Raw genomic sequence first — 10,110 nt, 5'->3', positions numbered from 1 at the left:
GTTCTTTGAACGCTTCCGCGCGTGATCTACAAAGGTATGTAGATGCAATCCGATCACTCGTTGCTAGATGAACTCCTAGATGGATCTTGGTGAAACCGTAGGAAAATTTTTGTTTTCTGCTACGTTCCCCAACAGTGGTATCAGAGCCAGGTTTATGCGTAGTTCTCTTGCACGAGTAGAACACAAATTTGTTGTGGGCGTAGATGTTGTCAACTTTCTTGCTGCTACTAGTCTTATCTTGCTTCAGCGGTATTGTGGGATGAAGCGGCCCGGACCAACCTTACACGTACGCTTACGTGAGACCGGTTCCACCGACTAACATGCACTAGTTGCATAAGGTGGCTGGCGGGTGTCTGTCTCTCCCACTTAAGTTGGAGCGGATTCGATGAAAAGGGTCCTTATGAAGGGTAAATAGAAGTTGACAAATCACGTTGTGGCTTTCACGTAGGTAAGAAAATGTTCTTGCTAGAACCCTATTTCAGCCATGTAAAACTTGCAACAACAATTAGAGGACGTCTAACTTGTTTTTGCAGCAAGTGCTTTGTGATATGATATGGCCAAAGTTTTGATGAATGATGAATGATATATATGTGATGTATGAGATGTTCATGCTATTGTAATAGGAATCACGACTTGCATGTCGATGAGTATGACAACCGGCAGGAGCCATAGGAGTTGTCTTTATTTTTTGTATGACCTGCGTGTCATTGAGAAACACCATGTAAATTACTTTACTTTATTGCTAAACGCGTTAGCCGTAGTAGTAGAAGTAATAGTTGGTGAGCAACTTCATGGAGACACGATGATGGAGATCATGATGATGGAGATCATGGTGTCATGCCGGTGACAAGATGATCATGGAGCCCCAAGATGGAGATCAAAGGAGCTATGTGATATTGGCCATATCATGTCACAATTATTATTTGATTGCATGTGATGTTTATCATGTTTTGCATCTTGTTTACTTAGAACGACGGTAGTAAATAAGATGATCCCTCATAATAATTTCAAGAAAGTGTTCCCCCTAACTGTGCACCATTGCGACAGTACGTTGTTTCGAAGCACCACGTGATGATCGGGTGTTAGATTCTAACGTTCACATACAACGGGTGTAAGACAGATTTACACGTGCAAACACTTAGGTTGACTTGACGAGCCTAGCATGTACAGACATGGCCTCGGAACACAGAAGACTGAAAGGTCGAGTATGAGTCGTATAGAAGATACGATCAACATGAAGATGTTCACCGATGTTGACTAGTCCGTCTCACGTGATGATCGGACACGGCCTAGTTAACTCGGATCATGTTATACTTAGATGACTGGAGGGATGTCTATCTAAGTGGGAGTTCATTGATTAATTTGATTAGATGAACTTAGTTATCATGAACTTAGTCTAAAAATGTTTACAATATGTCTTGTAGATCAAATGGCCAACGTAGTCCTCAACTTCAACGCGTTCCTAGAGAAAACCAAGCTGAAAGACGATGGCAGCAACTATACGGACTGGGTCTGAAACCTGAGGATCATCCTCATGGCTGCCAAGAAAGATTATGTCCTACAAGCACCGCTAGGTGACCCACCCGTCCCACAGAACCAAGACGTTATGAATGCTTGGCAGACACGTGCTGATGATTACTCCCTCGTTCAGTGCGGCATGCTTTACAGCTTAGAACCGGGGCTCCAAAAACGTTTTGAGAGACACGGAGCATACGAGATGTTCGAAGAGCTGAAAATGGTTTTCCAAGATCATGCCCGGGTCGAGAGATATGAAGTCTCCGACAAGTTCTTCAGCTATAAGATGGAGGAAAATAGTTCTATCAGTGAGCACATACTCACAATGTCTGGGTTACATAACCGCTTGACTCAGCTGGGAGTTAATCTCCCGGATGACGCGGTCATTGACAGAATCCTCCAGCCGCTTCCACCAAGCTACAAGAGCTTTGTGATGAACTTCAATATGCACGGGATGGAAAAGACCATTCCTGAGGTATTTGCAATGCTGAAATCAGCAGAGGTAGAAGTCAAAAAGGAACATCAAGTGTTGATGGTGAATAAAACCACTAAGTTCAAGAAGGGCAAGGGTAAGAAAGCCTTCAAGAAGGACAGCAAGGGAGTTGCCACACCCGGCAAGCAAGCTGTCAGGAAGAAGCTAAAGAATGGACCCAAGCCCGAGACTGAGTGCTTTTATTGCAAGGGAAGTGGTCACTGGAAGCGGAACTGTCCCAAATACTTAGCGGACAAGAAGGCCGGCAAAACGAAAGGTATATGTGATATACATGTAATTGATGTGTACCTTACGAGTATTCGTAGTAGCTCCTGGGTATTTGATACCGGTGCGGTTGCTCACATTTGTAACTCAAAGCAGGAGCTGCGGAATAAGCGGAGACTGGCAAAGGACGAGGTGACGATGCGCGTCGGGAATGGTTACAAGGTCAATGTGATCGCCGTCGGCACGCTACCTCTACATTTGCCTTCGGGATTAGTTTTAAACCTTAATAATTGTTATTTAGTGCCAGCTTTGAGCATGAACATTGTATCACGATCTCGTTTAATTCGAGATGGCTACTCATTTAAATCCGAGAATAATGGTTGTTCTATTTATATGAGAGATATGTTTTATGGTCATGCTCCGATGGTGAATGGTTTATTCTTAATGAATCTCGAGCGTAATGCTACACATGTTCATAGTGTGAGTACCAAAAGATGTAAGATTGATAATGATAGCTCCACATACTTGTGGCACTGCCGCCTTGGTCACATAGGTGTCAAACGCATGAAGAAGCTCCATGTTGATGGACTTTTAGAGTCTCTTGATTACGAATCATTTGACATGTGCGAACCATGCCTCATGGGTAAAATGACCAAGACTCCGTTCTCAGGAACAATGGAGCGAGCAACCAACTTATTGGAAATCATACATACTGATGTGTGTGGTCCAATGAGTGTTGAGGCTCGCGGTGGCTATCGTTATGTTCTCACCCTCACTGATGACTTGAGTAGATATGGGTATGTCTACTTAATGAAACACAAGTCTGAGACCTTTGAAAAGTTCAAGGAATTTCAGAGTGGGGTTGAGAATCAACGTGACAGGAAAATCAAGTTCCTGCGATCAGATCATGGAGGAGAATACTTGAGTCATGAGTTTGGCACACACTTAAGAAAATGTGGAATAGTTTCATAGCTCACGCCGCCTGGAACACCTCAGCGTAATGGTGTGTCCGAACGTCGTAATCACACTCTATTAGATATGGTGCGATCTATGATGTCTCTTACCGATTTACCGCTATCTTTTTGGGGTTATGCTTTAGAGACTGCCGCATTCACTTTAAATAGGGCTCCGTCGAAATCCATTGAGACGACACCGTATGAATTATGGTTTGGGAAGAAACCTAAGCTGTCGTTTCTGAAAGTTTGGGGATGCGATGCTTATGTCAAGAAACTTCAACCTGAAATGCTCGAACCCAAGTCGGAAAAATGCATCTTCATAGGATACCCTAAAGAAACTATTGGGTATACCTTCTACCTCAGATCCGAAGGCAAGATCTTTGTTGCCAAGAATAGATCCTTTCTAGAGAAGGAGTTTCTCTTGAAAGAAGTAAGTGGGAGGAAAGTAGAACTTGATTAAGTATTACCTCTTGAATCGGAAAATGGTGCAACTCAAGAAAATGTTCCTGAGGTGCCTGCACCGACTAGAGAGGAAGTTAATGATAATGATCAAGATACTTCTGATCAAGCTCCTACTGAAATTCGTAGGTCCACAAGGACACGTTCCGCACCAGAGTGGTACGGCAACCCTGTCTTGGAAATTATGTTGTTAGACAACGGTGAACCTTCGAACTATGAAGAAGCGATGGCGGGCCCGGATTCCGACAAATGGCTAGAAGCCATGAAATCCGAGATAGGATCCATGTATGAAAACGAAGTATGGACTTTGACTGACTTGCCTGTTGAGCGGCGAGCCATAGAAAATAAATGGATCTTTAAGAAGAAGACAGACGCGGATGGTAATGTGACCATCTATAAAGCTCGGCTTGTCGCTAAGGTTTATCGACAAGTTCAAGGGGTTGACTACGATGAGACTTTCTCACCGGTAGCGAAGCTGAAGTCCGTCCGAATCATGTTAGCGATAGCCGCATTCTATGATTATGAAATATGGCAAATGGACGTCAAAACGGCATTCCTTAATGGTTTCCTTAAGGAAGAATTGTATATGATGCAGCCGAAAGGTTTTGTCGATCCTAAGAATGCTGACAAGGTGTGCAAGCTCCAACGCTCGATTTATGGGCTGGTGCAAGCATCTCAGAGTTGGAACATTTGCTTTGATGAGATGATCAAAGCGTTTGGGTTTACACAGACTTATGGAGAAGCCTGCGTTTACAAGAAAGTGAGTGGGAGCTCTGTAGCATTTCTCATATTACATGTAGATGACATACTTTTGATGGGAAATGATATAGAACTATTGGACATCATTAAGGCCTACTTGAATAAGAGTTTTTCAATGAAGGACCTTGGAGAAGCTGCATATATATTAGGCATCAAGATCTATAGAGATAGATCAAGACGCCTCATAGGTCTTTCATAAAGCACATACCTTGATAAGATATTGAAGAAATACAATATGGATCAGTCTAAGAAGGGGTTCTTGCCTGTGTTACAAGGTGTGAAATTGAGCTCAGCTCAATGTCCGACCATGGCAGAAGATATAGAAGAGATGAGCGGCATCCCCTATGCCTCAGCCGTAGGTTCTATTATGTATGCCATGCTGTGTACCAGACCTGATGTAAACCTTGTCGTAAGTTTGGTAGGAAGGTACCAAAGTAATCCCGACAAGGAACACTGGACATCGGTCAAGAATATCCTGAAGTACCTGAAAAGGACTAAGGAAATGTTTCTCATTTATGGAGGTGACGAAGAGCTCGTCGTAAAGGGTTACGTCGATGCTAGCTTCGACATAGATCTGGATGACTCTAAGTCACAAACCGGATACATGTATATTTTTAATGGTGGGGCAGTAAGCTGGTGCAGTTGCAAGCAGAGCGTCGTGGCGGGATCTACATGTGAAGCGGAGTACATGGCAGCCTCGGAGGCAGCACATGAAGCAATTTGGGTGAAAGAGTTCATCACCGACCTAGGAGTCATACCCAATGCGTCGGGGCCGATCAAGCTCTTCTGTGACAACACTGGAGCCATTGCCTTACCAAGGAGCCCAGGTTTCACAAGAAGACCAGGCACATCAAGCGTCGCTTCAACTCCATTCGCGAAAATGTTCAAAATGGAGACATAGATATTTGTAAAGTACATACGGACCTGAATATAGCAGATCCGTTGACTAAACCTCTCCCTAGAGAAAAACATGATCAACACCAGAATTCCATGGGTGTTCGATTCATCACAATGTAACTAGATTATTGACTCTAGTGCAAGTGGGAGACTGTTGGAAATATGCCCTAGAGGCAATAATAAAAGCATTATTATTATATTTCCTTGTTCATGATAATTGTCTTTATTCATGCTATAATTGTGTTATCCGGAAATCGTAATACACGTGTGAATAATAGACACCAACATGTCCCTAGTAAGCCTCTAGTTGACTAGCTCGTTGATCAACAGATAATCATGGTTTCCTGACTATGGACATTGGATGTCATTGATAACGAGATCACATCATTAGGAGAATGATGTGATGGACAAGACCCAATCCTAAACATAGCATAAGCTCGTATAGTTCGTTTGCTAGAGTTTTTCCAATGTCAAGTATCCTTTCCTTAGACCATGAGATCGTGTAACTCCTGGATACCGTAGGAGTGCTTTGGGTGTACCAAACGTCACAACATAACTGGGTGACTATAAAGGTATACTACGGGTATCTCCGAAAGTGTCTGTTGGGTTGACACGGATCAAGACTGGGATTTGTCACTCCGTATGACGGAGAGGTATCACTGGGCCCACTCGGTAATGCATCATCATAATGAGCTCAAAGTGACCAAGTGTCTGATCACGGGATCATGCATTACGGTACGAGTAAAGTGACTTGCCGATAACGAGATTGAACGAGGTATTGGGATACCGACGATCGAATCTCGGGCAAGTAACATACCGATTAACGAAGGGAATTGTATACGGGGTTGCTTGAATCCTCGACATCGTGGTTCATCCGATGAGATCATCGAGGAGCATGTGGGAGCCAATATGGGTATCCAGATCCCGCTGTTGGTTATTGACCGGAGAGCGATCTCGGTCATGTCTACATGTCTCCCGAACCCGTAGGGTCTACACACTTAAGTTTCGATGACGCTAGGGTTGTAGGGATATGTATATGCAGTAACCCGAATGTTGTTCGGAGTCCCGGATGAGATCCCGGACGTCACGAGGAGTTCCAAAATGGTCCGAAGGTAAAGAATTATATATAGGAAGTGCTATTTCGGCCATCGGGACAAGTTTCGGGGTCACCGGTATTGTACCGGGACCACCGGAAGGGTCCCGGGGGTCCACCGGGTGGGGCCACCTGCCCCCGGGGGCCACATGGGCTGTAGGGGGTGCGCCTTGGCCTGTATGGGCCAAGGGCACCAGCCCCAAGAGGCCCATGCGCCTAGGGTTCAAGAAGGGAAGAGTCCCAAAAGGGGAAGGCACCTCCTAGGTGCCTTGGGGAGGAGGGATTCCTCCTTTGGCCGCCGCGCCCCTAGGAGATTGGATCTCCTAGGGCCGGCGCCCCCCCCTAGGCCCCCCTATATATAGTGGGGAGATGGAGGACTTCTAAACCCATGCCTTTGGTGCCTCCCTCTCCCTCTCCAACACCTCCTCCTCCTCCATAGAGCTTGGCGAAGCCCTGCCGGAGTACTGCAGCTCCACCACCACCACGTCGTCGTGCTGCTGCTGGAGCCATCTTCCTCAACCTCTCCTTCCCCCTTGCTGGATCAAGAAGGAGGAGACGTTACGCTGACCGTACGTGTGTTGAACACGGAGGTGCCGTCCGTTCGGCGCTAGGATCTCCGATGATTTGAATCACGTCGAGTACACCTTCCTCATCCCCGTTCTTTGAACGCTTCCACGCGTGATCTACAAAGGTATGTAGATGCAACCCGATCACTCGTTGCTAGATGAACTCCTAGATGGATCTTGGTGAAACCGTAGGAAAATTTTTGTTTTCTGCTACGTTCCCCAACACATGCTGCATACACACACAGCACACTCACACACACCACGGCGCCAGTAGCAGCCGCAGCCAGAGGTAGCAAGCTGCAGTAGCAGCAGCAACCGAGCAGCGGCATAAGCATGGAGCAGTAGCGGCGGCAACTAGCAGATACAACAGCAATAAGCAGAAGTAGGAACAGCATAGCGGCAGTTCAAAGCAGTAGCAGCGAAAGAGCATCAGCAGCAGCCGACGCAAGAGAGCAGTAGCAAGCGGGGGCATCACGGCTAGGCGCACGCGCGCGCTGAGTGGCGCCGGAGCACGGGTCACGCAGGAGTAGGGGCGGTCAGAGGGCGCACGGGCGCGTGGAGCCGAGCTCCCTCCCATGGCGGCAAACGCAAGGGACGGCCAATCAGCGCCGAATTTACGGGAAAAATAGGGGGAACGGATGCGGGAGCTCACACCAAAGCTCGTGGAGGGGTCGGGGTGGCCGGATCTTTTCGACGACGGGCAAACCGAGCGGCGGATGGCGGCGGATCGACGGCGAGGTAGAGGCGGACGCCGGCGGATGGGATCGGCGAGGGCGACGTCGATGTGGTGTCCCGACTTGTGCTAGTTGGCGAAGAAGAAGCGGAGGAGCGTCCCGGAGCTCCTGGTCAGGGCGGAGTGTCAAGGGGAGGTTGATGGCCATGGTGGCACGCGGTGGACGGGGGAGGGCGCGTCGGCCCTTCCTCCAGAACGACAGAGAGGGAGAGGTGGAGATGGGGGGAAGAGGGATAGACGGATGTGGGCGGTCTAGGGTTCCTCCAGGGGGGTGACGGAGCCGTTCTTATCCATCCATGGGGCCGCGGGATCGCCGACACGGCGACATCGACAACCATGGTGGCTTGGATGGCCGCCACGCCTTCCTCTGCCTCTCCTGCCGAGAGGTCGAAGAAAAGGGTGTGGTGCTGGGCTGGGCTGCACTGTGGCCAGGATTGGGCCTAGTGCACAGTAGTGTATTTTGTTTCATTACTTACCTTTCTGTTTATTGCTATAGCTCTTGTTTTATTTATTGTCAGCAACAAATGATTTTAGTTCTACATGGTACTCCACACATAACTCAAGTACAATATTTTGGTGCTACACACGAAGTTTCATTTTATTTGGGAAAGTTTAAACAATTGTTTAAATTGGAAACACCATTTTATTTGTTGTTGGCCCACGTCATAAATTCCTAGGAATTAATTGGTGGGTCAAATAATGTTCGATTCAACATGACCATGATCAGGGAAATTTATAGGATAAGGTGAACATTTTAGTTTTACTGCTCGAAGAAATAATTTATTCGACTTATTTTAAATTTCAAAATGGCTTTGATTTTTTTGGACAAGTGGCAAGCTGCATAGTAATCACGATGACATGGCCACCATTAGGGGAGATTACTGTAGCACGATTCTTGGGGTGTTACAAATCTCCTCCACTACAAGAAATCTCGTCCCGAGATTGAAGAGGTGACGTAAGGGGGAAACAGTTGGTTACGAAATTCTAGTGAGCCTTGTCATTCTTGGCTGCACTTCTTGAAGGAGGTGATCCTTTCATTGATGTCTTCATTTCTTTGCTTCACATCACCGTGATGAAGTCGTCATCCTTTCTTCAGAAATTCCATCGTACTTATGAAAAGGGTAAGGGGTTACTTTGGAAGAACAAACCTCTACAAGGTTGATTAACTAGTAGATAACTAAGGGAAAGAGGTAGAAAGGAACTCTTGAATTGATCTTAAGAAAACAACGAGAGCAAATAAGAAGGTACCATAAGAAGTTTCGAGCGGGCAGGCAATCGTTGCCTAAACAGAAGGCCAAATGAGTTCCGAGGAATGAAAGGAAATATTGCATCTAATACCAGACTAGATCATCTCTAGTACTGTGGCTCATGAATTACATACGAAGGCAAGTGCAAAGGATACTTCGGAATCAAGGATGTATAGGAGAGTCAGGTTTCGACCCTGTGGAACTGTGGGTTATGGACCCACCATGTGGTTCAAAAGTACGAAGGACGCTGACATATTGCACGGTCATGGTAGCAAGGCATGTCAGGGGATAGCCTGTCGGTTATGTTGGCAACAACGTCGGTACCAAGGGCGAGGGACGAAGAGAACCGTTCTCCTTCTCGCAAGGCGAGGCGGACCAATAGGCAAAGTTCTCGTCCATCGGTGGTTACCGAAATGTCATCAATAACAACAACAAGGTCTTACTGACTGTGTTGTACATCTAGGTGTTTACATAAGTAGGGAAATATTACTGCTTATATCATATAGATCACAAGAAAGATTAACAAAACAATGTAAAGGAAAATTGTGATTATCAGACTAAACACAAGTATTTGGAGTATATCCTTCACAAAAACAAGCAGAGCAGGATATACATGAAAGGGCAGCAAGTAGATAACCACTTTGGTAAAGGGGGTGAGGAAATTCATGACGTTACCCATACAACAGTGTTTGGATAGGTGATCAAGAAACATTTAGCATTGCGCCTCCAATGTTCTTAATGATGTTCGGAGTACCACAGCCATGCTTCGGGATAGCATTGACATGGTCATTAGGTAAAGATCGGACCTTGGGAACACAAAGGATCCATCAGTAAATTCTAGAACATCTCATGCAAAAAAAATTAGGGAAGAGATGAGGATGTGGCCGATGGGTTCAGATGCAATCCTTCAACATGTCAAAAGGATGTAATTCTAAATTTATATGAAGAAGTTTGTGTTGGGGGGGAGGCAAAAATGTTGTCGATGATAACACAAATCATCAAGGGGCAAGGATGGTATTTTCATCAAGAATTTAATTAATATCCTGGAAGAGCTCAGAATATTGATGATGATCACGACACATTTGTCGAGAGACTTCATGAATATATAATCGATCGACAATGACATCAAGTCAAAGGAATGATGAAGCGAGAAGTTATTGGATCCATGGGTACAACACAAATTCGAAA

This window comes from Triticum aestivum, chromosome 3A (assembly GCF_018294505.1).
Source record: "Triticum aestivum cultivar Chinese Spring chromosome 3A, IWGSC CS RefSeq v2.1, whole genome shotgun sequence".
NCBI lineage: Eukaryota > Viridiplantae > Streptophyta > Magnoliopsida > Poales > Poaceae > Triticum > Triticum aestivum.
Note: the sequence above shows the minus strand (reverse complement) of the source record.